The following is a 14,747-nucleotide window of genomic DNA, read 5'->3' as shown; positions in this document are numbered from 1 at the left end:
GCAAGGCTTCTAAAGACAGTGTAGCACTCTTTTTTCATGATCAGCATTATGCAGGTAGGTGAAGAGAGGGGATATTCTATATATTATTTCTTTAACTTTTATTACAATCTTGATTTTTCACTTTCTTTTGTGAGCCATTGTCACTTCTTCATGCAGGAATCTGACTAATGAAGTACATAAGGAAAGAAGATAAAGCATGGCTGAGAGGTTTTACTATAGCCTAGATCCTCAAAGATATTTAGGCACACAGCTCCTGTTGATTTCAATGAGAGTCAGGTTCCCAACTGCCTTTGAAGATGTGGATCTATATTCAGAATGCAACATATTTGCTTTTATTGCCTTGTAGTTCCTGAAACAATATGCTAATATGAGTAGACAAACTGATTTTTTTTAACATGACAGCTGATGTTTCAATAAGAGGAAATACTAACATTTGTCTGGACATTGTTCTCTTTTTCTGAGTTCCTGAGCAGTCTGTATTGAGCACTTGCTGGTCAGTCATCTTTTTGAAAAAGAAGCACCATGCCTGGTGAGAATATCCAACTGTCTCAGGTCTTTAAAAAAATTACTGGAAGGTCCATGTAGTTGGCTTGATAGGCTGCAATCTAGATTCCATTTCCTATAAGGAAAACAGAAGCTTGCTGACTGTGATGGCCAGTGTGGGCAGGCACAAAATTGCTTCCACTTGGAATTCACATCAGAAATTGGGCAGTGAGTGAAATAACTTTCAAACACTACTACTGTGAAAAACAGGTTACTTTTCTGAACCTCATTCTCAGTGTTGTTAGCTAAGAGGGTGTGGTAGGGAAAGACCAACAGAAGGAAGAAAGGAGTAGGCAGAAAAGAAAGGAAACAAAGAGAGGTCTACAGACAATTTTAAACTTGTCCCATGTATGCTAACTGTGTAGTTACCTTTGATACAACCACACACTCTATAATGTTAGAGCAGCTACATACTGATATTGGCGGCATAATAAACTAGTTTTTTTTATGTTCATGGTCCTACCAAAAATGTGCAACTTCAACCACACAGTCTGTAATTGGATCAAATTACCACATTGAAATGGCACTACTGTATTATGTTTAGCAGGTTATGATTTTATAAGTTCATTGATTGAGAAAAACATTTAAATGTAGGAATTATGTTAGTGCAATACCACATTTTAAGATGTGCCCTATACTAACAAATCCATGCACACTTTGGGTTTAAGACCCTCCAACTGCACCTTTGTGTCTTGGCTCAGCCAAGAAGGGCATATATTGGCCAATGAATATACCCTGTCACATGCTATTGCTTACTTATATTCATTAACTGCACTTTTCATGAGTGATTAGGGTATTGAATTGTCTTCAGTGTGATTTTTATTACAGCCAGTGGTCTACCGGTGTAGAGTTTTTATGTGGAAACTTAAAGAGTTCTGGTAGCTATTTCATGTAACAATGTCCATACGGTACAATTCTCCAGTGATAATAAATTTTATTTCTAAAAAGTGTACGTGTTTTATTACAATTCTTAAAAAGCTAATCACATACAAGGCTGGGACATAGACTGCTTTTTCTGCAGCTACTGGATGTGTTTTTTTATTTTTAAAATTGGTACCTTGGAAACAATTTTCTTTCAGAAAAGCTTTCATAATGATTCTGTTGTTCGTTATTTTGGTTTTTTGCAAAGATATAGCTCTCCTTTTAATCATATATTGTCAATCAACGGAAAGGAAATTCTAAGCGTAAAAACTAGACAACTAACAAAACATTGGTTCCTGTAAATATTGCAGTATTCTCTGGCAAAGATTTTCAGAGGACATTAATGATAGATTACATACCAATTTGAAGCATCTTTAAAGGAGCATTCTTTTCAAGACCTGCAGACCACCTACTCTCTGAACATCTAGTACCTTAAAGAACTTGGGCACTAAAAATGGGATAGTTTAAAACATTGGCCCTTATATATAGAGCAGCTCACTAGAAATGCAGGGCCCCATCTAATTCATCCATATCTGGTTGCTCCCATTGTCATAGAATTGGAGTGCCTAAAAAATTGTAATGTATTTGTCCTCAGAATACCAGTATTTTACACTCAATTGTTCTAAATGCTGTAGTATGGATAAAGCACATGATTAAAAATCACAGCTTGCTCCATTGTGCACTACAAGACCAAACCTTATTTCAGACATTATGGAGAGCTGTCTTTTAACCTAGTTTTCCAACAAAATAGTTGTCATAATGTAGATTGGACAAACACTACTTTGCCTTTATCAACCTGCTATCAGAACAACGATATTTTTTTCCATTTTATGTTAAACAGTTAAATAGCTTTGTCACAGAAACTTAGGAGATGTCATGAGTAGGAAAATGTAGATTAGTTCTAAACATCTCTCTCTCCCAAATAGTGTTTACTTAATAAACAATATCATAGTGCAAAACTCTGTCTTTCCTTGGGAAAACATATTACCAATTTCTAAATCGTATGTGGTTATCTCTTGTTCTACACACTCACATTTAGGACTCTGCGTTACTGAGACCAAGTAAACACTCATTGTATTTGTGGCGAGTTCAACAGACCTAAGACTGGTCAGTGCCCACAAAGTGTGAGTGTGAACAGACTGCTCAGGCACTTAGAAATCACTTTTAATACATTAGTCCTGGCAATGCTGTAGGATAGAGGTTCTCAGCTTGGGGTCTCTGGGCTATTGGTGGGCCAAGGTTGAGTTTGGTTGCTCAGATGGTTGTGTCTCCATCTATTTCTGGCTGCTACATGACATTAAAAACAGATACACACATTAACTATGTCTTTGATATTATGTCACTATTGAATCTAAGTACTTGCTGTAGTTGCTGTGATGATGTTGGTCCATACAATTGTGGATGGAAGCGATATTGGTCAATGAGACAGTCTGTAACTTTGCATGTTGGGCACACTCAGAGAACCTCTGACATGTGGCATCGAGAACAGGGGACACAATCCAACACCCAGAGTGCTTTTGGATGAAGACCTAGGTGCACAGCCTCTTCAAAGTGAGCTGTGACTTTCTCTGGGATCAGTTAAATAGAAAACATCTTAAAAGGGATATATTACTAATTTAAAATATAGCAAAAAGCATAAACAGCCCTCCAACAGAAACCTGGGGACTTAAAGGCTAATGCAAGACCACATACTTAGTTACAGTATTATAATAAATCCCAGCATAAAACCAAAGGTTGAGCACCAGATTACTTGTGGAAAGCAGGTTGCTTTCAGTTCAGGCTCTCTGATTCCTGCACAGTTGACTCTGTAAGAAGGAGTTTTACTGCCCAGGCTTATGAAAATGATGTCTGCACCTAGCAACAGATACACAGGCAGATTGGAGGCTGGTGTGGGTGTGACTATCACATTTGCTCTGAAGCCCTATAAGATTGTATCAGAATAACACAGCATATGCTAACTTGTGGCTGTTGACAGGTTCCCATATTTCAGAGGTGATGTCAGTGAAGACATAATGGCAGTTTGGAAATGCCTCTTACACAATAGCAATAATACTATTGGTTATAAACATCAGGAACTGGCTCTGATTTATCACTGCTTGTACAGTAACTAAAATTTCACATAAATACAGAGCTCAGTCCACCTTGAAAGTAATTCTTGGGTAGGAATTGTTGTCTGATGACATGTGGATTATCTGCTCATTCTGAACCAAGAGATGTAAAGCCTGAAACTGCTGTTTTACTTATTTCACTGGTTTTATAAATGTTTACAGTTCCATGTAAGATTAAATCAAATTCCTGTAGCACTCAGCCTCTCTAGTCTCTTTCATTCCATATGTGTCCTTGTGCTCCACTTTTATAAGGGATCACAGGAATTCTGGAAATACTGTATGTTGTCATATCCTGCTGCTATTCCACACTTGATGGTACCCAGTGTCTGTTCCAGCTGTTACAGTGAATGGTTCTGGGCAGCTTCTGATCTGGTGTACACGTTTAAACATACGCCATTCATTCCTCACTTGTCTTCGCACCTGTTTCTCCAAAGGTGCTCAGCCACTTTAACTAGGTGTCCAGCTACCTGGTTGGGTGTCACTGAGGGTCGACAGAGTGCAGGTGGCTGCTGCCCTGCTCCAAATCATCGGAGCAGACTCCAACACTTGCAGCTGGAGCAGGTAAAGCTCAGCCTCTCAGTCATCTCCTCCCATTTGGCTCAGCGAGTAGTGTCAAATGATTCGGTCAGATGGTCAGTGACATCTGGGTCACCAGATGCCTCATACTGTTCGAGCAAGGCAGCACTCTCCTCATCAAGACAGGGGATGTAAACTGGGGGGCAACCGCATGGGATGACTCTGCAGGCTGCTTTGTAGATAGCACCACAGAAGCAATGGTAGGTCTAATTTACCGAGATATGCCAGGTTGGTATTGTCACCTCACACTTCTCCAGCACTTCCTGTTTTTCCCAGTTGGCTTTTCAGAAATTGAATCGTCTCTTTTTGGAACTCTTGACAACTAGGAGCTGTAGCCTGATATAGATCAGCGACAGTCTGTGTTGGCTGCATGGAAAAAAATAAAATAAAAAAAATATGGAGATATACTTATTTCCTAGAACTGGAAGGCACCTCTGGCACCCTGCATCCAACTTCACTCTCATGTCTTCCAGTTGTGAGCAATATTGCTCCTCCTCATATCATGAGAGAGGTTGCCACTGGGAAGTTACTGGTGAAAGTATATACCAACCCAAGCCTGCCACTGCACAATGACCTTTTTAAACCACCAGCTGCATGTTTGCCATCACGTTGCCCATTATGGTCTCATCCACCACACCAGGATGTTAGGGCAGAAACACTCTGATGAGAGGAATGGATATATGTTATAATCCCCAACCTGTCCCTTGTCACCGACCCCACAATCTGCCCACCTGGTTTTGACCTGCCCTGTGACCAGTGGTCCCTGTTGAATGGGTTCTGGACCGGGCCAGGTCTCTGTGCAGCCAACCAATATAGCTGGGACCTTTGTGACAGCCCTTTGTGCAGCTGTGGTGCAACACAGACGATGACACACATTGTCAATGAATGCCTGCTGACTAGGTTCAGTGGTGGCCTAGAAGAACTACATCACGCCACTGAAGATGCCATTGCTTGGCTAGACAACTATGCACACTCTAAATAATTAAAATAAAATAAAATAAGGGATCACATAGTGCCCCAAGTTCACGTTTGAACTTTAAATCATTAACAGAGGCATATTTCCATTGGTTGCCATTAAATAACAAAAGTCTCAGACATAACTTCTTTTCCTGGGATTATGCTACTTAGCCACTATATCTATAAACTGCCCAAACCTTCCTCCATTTCCAACTCCCCTGTAACACTTTTATGTACCTGCAATGCTGTTGGTCCTGCCACATGGAGATCATTCATAGCCTTCACTTTCTGTGCATGCTCTTTAGCCTCTATGGTGATTAGAAAAATGTTACTGTCATTTAAATTTATGGGTTTTTTTCCTGTTTTCTTTTCTTTTCTGCCACTCCACTGGACATGGAGGAAGAAATTGCTCCTTCTCTGGTTCAGTAAAACTTCTGACATCTCTGGGTTCAGATTTTCAACAGGAGCCTAAGTCAGATAGGTGCCCAAATCTCACGGATGTTCAAGAGGATTTTGGCAACTATCTCCATCAGCCTCCTTTGAAAATCCCAGTCATAATGTTTAGTGTGCACTGTTGGTTTAACAGAAGTCCCAGAACTTTCATGAACTCCATCAGCTGCCAGGTCAAACAACCTCTGCAAATGTCTAATTCATAGTGAGCATGCTCAAAGGCGAAGATATATCAACACTAAATCAGCTCATTAGCTCACCTACTTCTATGCTAATAACATATCTTGCACTTCCTACCACTTTCCAACAGGCCAAACTATTCATTTGCACTACACTTTGCCTGGACATTCTGGGCTGATTCTTCAAAAATGATCATGCCATTTGTGTGCCTCAAAATGGGAAATGAATGTGTAGATAGGAAACTACAGCACAATATAAGCATCTTAGTTTTTAACTGGGCCCACTTTATCGGTGAATAAAAGCACAGGTAGACTTCCACATTAGGGAGAAATGAATGAAATGAGTGGTGATAAGATTTAGTTGTGCGTTTTGAATTTTTCGTTAGGATTCATGAGTTATTAAAGTGTGGGCATTTCCAGATGAAATGAACACATGGCAAAGCAATTATTAGGTTGATTTGACTTGTTCAGTCTTGAGCTTGAAAGTCATAGCACGAGGAGAATGGCTGAGAGCTAGGAAAAATGCTGCTGCTGTGATACTGGAGACAGAGGAAAAGATATAGGAAGGTTTATCCTTCTAATAGGATTTATAGAGCTTAGCAGACTCTCTCTTTTAGGTCTAAGAGAGGAACAGGTTTTTCATACATATAGATTTGACAAACAAACGCTATTTGATCTCTGTGAGGAGCTTAAAGGGGTCTTAAAGTAGGGACGGGAGAACTGTCCTTTGTAAAATAAGTGGTGGATACCTCATCCCAGTTATCTAATTCCTGGCCAGAACATGTCTAAGGATTGTGGTCAGTTCATTTAACTTAACCTTTCTTCCCTGCTTGACAATTGGCATGTTCTCCTTTTAAGTCTTGCACCGCTTTAGGCTGTTAAATCTTTAGAGAAAACATATGAGCTTTGCAGAGACTAGAGATTTGTTCACTGCTGCAATTCTTCATTAAAAATGTGGGCTGGCACAGGCGAACCAGAAAGTATAGCTGTGACATTCCCCTTTGGTGTTATCTGGATCGCTGATCTCCTAGGTCACTCCCATCCTTGACTCTCGGAGCCAGCCTTACCCTGCTCTACTGTGAGAAGCCCCACTCCTGGGCTGTTTACGCACAGCCTCTGGCATGTAAGCTGCTCCTTGGACTGTGCAACCGAATTACACTAGCCAATATCTCTGGTCCCAAACATAATCCTAGGAACCTCCGTCATGCAGTGCCCAGTTATGCTCGCTAAACACTGCAAGCTAATATGAGTTCATCAATTTAACAAAGAAATTGATATGTATCAGGTCTGTTATCCCAAAGGGAGTCTTTGACATGCTTTAAACCAAACACATTGCTTCAGGTAGAACAAACATAGATTTATTAACTCCAAAGATAAATTTTAAGTGATTATAAGTCAAAGCATAACAAGTTAGATTTGGTCAAATGAAATAAAAGCAAAACACATTCTAAACTGATCTTAACACTTTCAATGCCCTTACAAACTTAGATGCTTATCACCATGGGCTGGCTGGTTGCTCTTCAGCCAGACTCTCCCCTTTGATCAGTGCTTCAGTCGCTTGGTGTGGTATCTGTAGATGGAGGTGGAAGAGAGAGAGGAAGAGCATGGCAAAGTCTTTCCCTTTTGTCATGTTCTTTCTTCCATCTTGGCTTTGACCCCCGCCCCCCACCCCTTTTCAGAGTCAGGTGAGCATTATCTCATTGCAGTCCCAAACTGACCAAAGGAAGGGGGGTGACTTACTCAAGAGTCTAACAGATCCTTTTGTTGCTGCCTAGGCCAGCGTCCTTTGTTCCTGTGAGGCTGGGCTGGGTTGTCCCATACACGCCCTGAAAAGGTGTGAACTGCCTCTCTGCTCTTGGAGAATTTTTGCCTGGGCTTATTTTAAGCCATGAAGATACATTTTCAGCCTCATAACTATATACATGAAATTAAAACCTATAAGATTACTGTAACATTACTGCAACCACAATTGCTATAATATCACTATAACGACAATGCTCAGTACATCATGAGCCTTCTGAAGACACCCAACATGACAAACTTTGCATTGATACCACACAATCATTTTACAAGGATGAACATGGGCGTCCTGAGTGTTCCCCTGAGGTACAGAGCATCACAATAGGTTATAATGGATTATACAGATTATCCAAATTTACTTTGTGCTATCATCATAGTGTGGGTCCCTAAAGCAAACAGACACTGGTATTTATGGACTTGATCTTTCAAGGGGCTGAGCACTAGCATAATACTCCAGCCAAGCATTTAAGCATATGCTTAATTTCAGTGGGATTACTCACATGGTAGATAAGAACATGCCTAAATGCTTTTATGGATTGGGGCTAGAACGCTTTGGACCTTGCGGGATTGAACCCTAAGTGAACATCCATTTATTAACCATATGGGATAAGGGCAATGAGGAAATTCTGTTCTTGGTTACTTTGTTGCCAAACTGAAGTAACTTAATTGGTATCAGTGAAACTGTTCTTTGTTTAAACCAATAAAATACCCAGTAACTTTCCCTCCACCTTTTATCTTTTATTAATCAAACTTAAGTATTAAATTTTAAGCCAAATAAACCAATTTCTAAGAGGTAGGTATCGATTACTGGCCCCATCTATTTGACAATGAAAAAAACATTTAACTCTGTCAGGTTATTAAATTCCAAATATCACAATGTGAATCCTTGATTGAAAAATATCACCATCTAATACACTTTTTCCTGAGAAGTAAGGAAATGTGACAAGGCAGCTGGCTTTTGGACTAAGAAGTGGGAAGATCCTTGTTCAGTGGAAAGATCAAAGATCCTGTCGAGAACCGTCTGTTTAAATAAACCTTCTGCTGGTTTATCATTAAACTACATCATTTGCCTCAGTTAAGAAGAATCTGATGAAATAAAAGCCCTGTTTCAATGAATTAATTGCAAATGGGCATTTCCATGTGATTTATTTTTAATTTAATTCTTCCTGTTCTCTTGCAAAAAATACTAAAAATCAAGGTTTTGTATTGGAAGGGCAAAGCAACCATATTACTCCTGTCTCTGTGTAACAAATGACTAGTATTTCCAAAAAGCTTGGGGCAAAGGAAGAGAAGCCTTCAAACAAAGAGCCTAATAGGGTTTTCAATGTGAGGATATAACATAATTTGAAAGATTGGTAATGTGAGCCAAAATGAATTTCAGCCTTCCTACTGTTTCTTCAGGCAAAGAGCAAATAGACAATTTTCAAATCAAAGTTGTTTTTGTAAGTCTCTGACAAATGTTTGAACAGCCTAAGTACATATATGTGATGATTTCCCAGTTTATCTTGAACCCATTCTATTTCTTTATTTCTTTTTAATTAGACTAACTACATTAAGTGATATGATAAAGTCCTGCGTTAAAGGAAGTATTGAGGGTATATGGTATGGTCAAATATTTTCCCTATTCACCTTACTTCTGAACTAGTGGGAACTGCACCTGTATTTCCCCTCTATGGTCCAGCAAGAGGCACCCATGCTAGGCTTCCAGCTTCCCTGGCCATTACATCTCTTGAGTGGAGATTCACATCTCACTCCATTCTGACTGGGGTATTTCCAGGCTGCACAGTCCCCTTATAGTGTAAGGGGGCTCTACCTAAATAGGCCTGCTTGCCTTCCTTTCAGAGACTTAGAACTAGGGCCCTACCAAATTCACAGTCCATTTTGGTCAATTTCACGGTTATAGGATTACAAAAATCATAAATTTCATGATTTCAGTTATTTAAATCCAAAACTTCACGGTATTGTAATTGTAGAGGTCTTGTCCCAAAAAGGAATTATTGGGGGGGGCAAGGTTATTGTAGGGGGATTGTGATACTGCTACCCTTACTTCTGTGCTGCTGCTGGCAGCAGTGCTGCCTTCAGAGCTAAGCAGCTGGAGAGCGGCAGCTGCTGGCTGGGATCCCAGCTCTGAAGGTAGAGCCATCACCAGCAGCAGTGCAGAAGTAAGGATGATATGGGATGGTATTTCCACCCTTCTGTGCTGCTGCCTGCTCAGTCAGCAGCTGCAACTCTCTGCTGCCCAGCTCTGAAGGCAGCAGTGCAGAAGGATGGCATTGCTACCCTTACTTCTGCGCTGCTGCTGGTGGGGCGTTGCCTTCAGAGCTGGGCACCCGGCCAACAGCCACTGCTCTCTGGCCACCCAGCTCTGAAGGCACAGAAGTAAGGGTGGCAATACTATGACTCTGCTAAAATAACCTTGTGACCCTCTATAAGGATGCAGACTCACCCCTGCAGTGCCTCCTGCTGGGCTCTGTCAGGAATTAGCTCATCCAGCTTCTGGAGCACCCTCTGCAGGCTGCTGATCCACCTGACCGCTGGCCCCAGTGTCCCTCCCAGGATCCGGTGCCCCTTTCTCTGGGGTGCTGCCCCTCTGGCAGTAAACACTCAGTCTCAGGGTCTCCTTGCCACGAGGAGCTCCCCATCCCCTATCCCCTCAGTGTAAGGCCTCAGTGAAAGGCTACTGCCAGTCACCAACTAGCCCTTGTTCCCTGGGGCAGACTGCAGTGTATGCCACTCATCACTGGCAAGGGGAGTTTGGGCCTGCAGCCTCTGTCTAGCCTTGGTCTATCCCCTGCAACCCCAGTACCTGTTTGGCCTTATACTAGGTCGCAGCCTGGGGGTGTTTCCAGGCCGGAGCTTCCCAGCTCCCGTGGCCTTCCCCCAGTTCTGCTCCACTCCCGGTACCTTGTCTCTAGCTCCCTGCAGCCAGACCCATCTCCCTCTACAGCTAGAGAGAGATTGTTTGGGCTCCTGGCTCACAGCCTCTTATAGGGGCCAGCTGGGCTTTGTCTGGGGCATGGCCACAGCTCTGCCTGCTTCCCCCAATCAGCCCAGTGGCTGCTTTCTCCTGTCTCAGCCCTTTCCTAGGGCTGTTTTAAGGTCATCAGGGCAGGAGCAGGTGTCCACCCCGTTACAGCCCCTGCAACTCCCTTTGAGGTCAGGGCCCCCAATTTCAGAAATGATGGTCTCCCCTGTGAAATCTGTATAGTATAGGGTAAACACACACAGAAGACCAGATTTCACGGGGGGAGACCAGATTTCATGGTCTGCAATGCATTTTTCATGGTTGTAAATATGGTAGGACCCTACTGATAACAGAGTAAGTGCTCACAGTGATAAGATACCACATAGCACTTCCTCTGCAAGCCAACTTTATTCTTAAGGTAAAAACATTACAGCAAACTTATTAAAAACAATAAAAGAACCTAACCTTATGCTAATAATCTTACCAGAGGTCACCCCATCCCTAACATGGGCTTTGACAGGAGCAGTTCTTCAAAGCCCCATGCAAGGATTTCCTTGTGGTTTTAAATTCATCACATCTTTGACTCAGCCCAAGCACATGCTCTTATGGAGTCTTAGTAGGCCTAATCCTTCCAAGCCTTTCCTGAGGATTGGGGCCCTCCATGGACCAAGAGTCCTGACCATTTTCTGGATCAGGAAGAAATCCCTTATGTGTGCGGCTTTCGTCTTATATATAATGTTTTTTGGGAAAAAAAAGTCTGTAGGTCATGAGTACATGGATCACTGTGTCTAGCTCTATCCCCACTGATGAGTACAGTCTTCTGATCAGTCACAGATGGAAGTTCTTGGGTTAGTGGGGTTTGTTTGTTTGTTTGCTTGCTTGTTGTTGCCATGGCTATACAGAAATCCAGTAGCCACTGGGAAGTCCAAAAGCACCTCCAGGCTACTACTTGAACAAGCTGAGTACAGGAACTCTAAGCAGTGGAGGAAGTTGCTGCTTGGTATCAAACTTTCTCTGACAGCCTGGCTTCATTTAACTATTTGCTCTGTCTAAACATATACAATAGGTTCCTTCTGGATGTGAACATGGAGCAGAATGGAAGTAAAGATGTGGAGAAATTGGAGAGGGTCCAGAGAAGAGCAACAAGAATGATTAAAGGTCTTGAGAACATGACCTATGAAGGAAGGCTGAAGGAATTGGGTTTGTTTAGTTTGGAAAAGAGAGGGGACATGATAGCAGTTTTCAGGTATCTAAAAGGGTGTCATCAGGAGGAGGGAGAAAACTTGTTCACCTTAGCCTCCAATGATAGAACAAGAAGCAATGGGCTTAAACTGCAGCAAGGGAGATTTAGGTTGGACATTAGGAAAAAGTTCCTAACTGTCAGGGTAGTTAAACACTGGAATAGATTGCCTAGGGAAGTTGTGGAATCTCCATCTCTGGAGATATTTAAGAGTAGGTTAGATAAATGTCTATCAGGGATGGTCTAGACAATATTTGGTCCTGCCATGAGGGCAGGGGACTGGACTCGATGACCTCTCGAGGTCCCTTCCTGTCCTGGAGTCTATGAGTCTATAAATGCTCTTCGCCACATTAACATCTAGCTTGATATTTGTGGCATTCTGAGAGAAATGTTCTGGAAAGGAAGGCTGCTATGTCTCTGACCCTGTCTGAATAATGCATTCCTTCCCCAGCCAGAGGAAGTTGGGACAGAAGGACTTTCATGCTCTTCTGAGGAAGGAGGGAGTAGAGGAGGCTGTAGAGCTGCCACTTTCCTTCGTTGCCACCCATTCTTCTTCCTTTGCCCCCCGACTGTGGCCTGTGAGGGTGAAGAGGAACACGGGTCTCAGATATTAGTAGCCTGATTTTTAGAAGTGCTGAGCACCTACAGCTGTCCCTAACTTCAGTGGTAGTTGCAGTTGCTCAGAACTTCTGGGAATCAGGCTACAAAAGATATGATTACCTCTGTATTAATTTGTGTGGACTTTATTAGCTGCCTGCTGGCTGTTTCTGAGTTCATAAGGTTGGCGGGCATTGTGCACAGAGCTTAACAGCTCCATTCTCACTGTTATGACTAAATCAATGTCTGATAGCACAGCCTGCAGACATTGTAAACTTCCAAAAGCTTTTGTTTCCTGTTATGAGGGATAGCTCAGTGGTTTGAGCATTGGCCTGCTAGACCTAGGGTTGTGAGTTCAATCCTTGAGGGGGCCATTTGGGGAACTGCGGTACAAATCTGGGGATTGGTCCTGCTTTGAGCAGGGGGTTGGACTAGATGACCTTCTGAGGTTCCTTCCAATCCTAATATTCTATGATTCAAGTGCTCACCCTGCAGATTTTAAAGAGCTTAAAGTGCTCATAGTTTGCAGTGGTTTTTAAAATGTTTGTGGATAGTGGTACTGGGTGATGGGGGCATAGCTACTACGCTTTTGAAAAGGAAAGCTGTAGTTCAGTTCTTTGGCTCCTGCACAATTGAAACACTCCTCTTTTTCACTCTTTATTATTAATTTTGTAATTTTCTTCATTATTTTCTAGTCAAACAAATTAGCCCTATTTTACTTATGGGGAAATTGAGTCACGGAACAGTGAAGTGACCTATACAAAGTTATAGATAGTTAATGTCAAAACAAGGATTACAACTCAGAACTTTCTGACCCTTATTCCTGTGCTCAGCTTTAATTCTGTTAATGAAGGGGGGTGGGGGAGTTGGCTGTAAATTGTGTTAACTCTCTATCCCCTAGAATTACAAAATCATCATCATACAAAATAACATTTTGATTTCATTGCTGCAAAAATCACTTAATTCATTCTCAAGACTGCATTCTTGGCAAACACCTTGCTAGAGAACCTTTCAAGTATCTGGGCAGAGGATGAAAGGCAACTTATCCTTACTAAACTACCTGGAGCAAAGTATGTTTTTTTTACTTAGAATTCTACAGCTACAGAGTTAAAGCTAATCAATGCCTCTACCTTCAGGGTAAGGCACAGAGGAGAAGAGATCACAGTCAGCCCTTCCTGGCTGTCTCCCACATCTCACTCACATAGAGGCAGGCTAGGCATAAACTGGATCCCATGCACTGTGGGTTGCACAGGCAGTTCCAGTGGGGCCTTATTACTGCAGGGTCAGAGTGGTGCTGTGCTCTGTCCTTGCACACTAGGACAACTGTGCTGGGGACAGTGCTGGTGTAAAAGTACAGGAATGGATCTCTCTTCTCCTCTTACCTAGAAGCCATGGGGATAATTGAGTGTTTCAAACCTCTAGGCTGGCTGCTGGGGCAATGTGTCTCCTGCCCATCTCCAGGGAAATTTGGGGTCTTTAAGTGTTGCAACAGAGCATTAACTAGTGTTTATTAGTATTTATTAAACTTACAGACTTAAGTAGAAAGGAGTTAATCAAAGCATTATGTGGGAGATAAAGTGCTCAGTGAGGTTTTGTGCCTTCTACAATGTTTGAGAAGTCATAGTACCTCCCTAGGGTTAGTAGGTGGTGTGCAGGTTTTCTTTACTATACGCTGATGGTTTCACCATGTAAATTACATATTATCTCCTTGTATAGGAGACAGTTCCAGGAATAATAGTATTGCCAATTTCTAGTCTCTGGAGAATGTAATGTCTGAGTCATCACACATGCAGAGGTAGATGAAAGTCTTCACTGGCAAATTAGCAGTAAAGTGCTCCTGTGTGTGTGTGTGTATCTGTGAGCCAGTTGGGTATCACTCTCACAATCAGTTCAAAAACAGTCTCAAGGGATACCTGTGACAAGACAGAAAAAAAAATAGCCCCTTCCAATTGTGCTTACTGCATTGTGCATATAATTCACCTAGGCAGAGAAAAGAATGGGAAGGTGACTAGCCTCCTAAGATACCTGTAGGTCAACATACATCTTCATTCAGAGGCACATGTATTTCAGTAGGAATGAGTCAGTCATCTTCCTTGATATGCAAAATAAGATATGTCTCTAAACAATTATGAATATTGTCTTATTGTATGTAAGTATTTTCTGAAAACTGGATCCATGATTAAACACTTTTGGAATTTTTCAAGCACAACCTGAGCTGTGCAGGCATAAGGAAGAGCTGGAGTAGAAATCTGGATATAGTTAATTGGATTATTTTGTAGTTAAGCATAACTGTATAAAGAAAATGAAGAAGCACAAGGGGAACAGACATAAATCTTTCGAGACGAACAGAAATACTGTTTGTTAACAAATAAACTAACCGGTTTGACTTCCCCAACTATTAACTGGAAAAA

The sequence above is a fragment of the Gopherus flavomarginatus genome, chromosome 2 (assembly GCF_025201925.1).
Source record: "Gopherus flavomarginatus isolate rGopFla2 chromosome 2, rGopFla2.mat.asm, whole genome shotgun sequence".
Taxonomy (NCBI): Eukaryota; Metazoa; Chordata; order Testudines; family Testudinidae; genus Gopherus; species Gopherus flavomarginatus.
Note: the sequence above shows the minus strand (reverse complement) of the source record.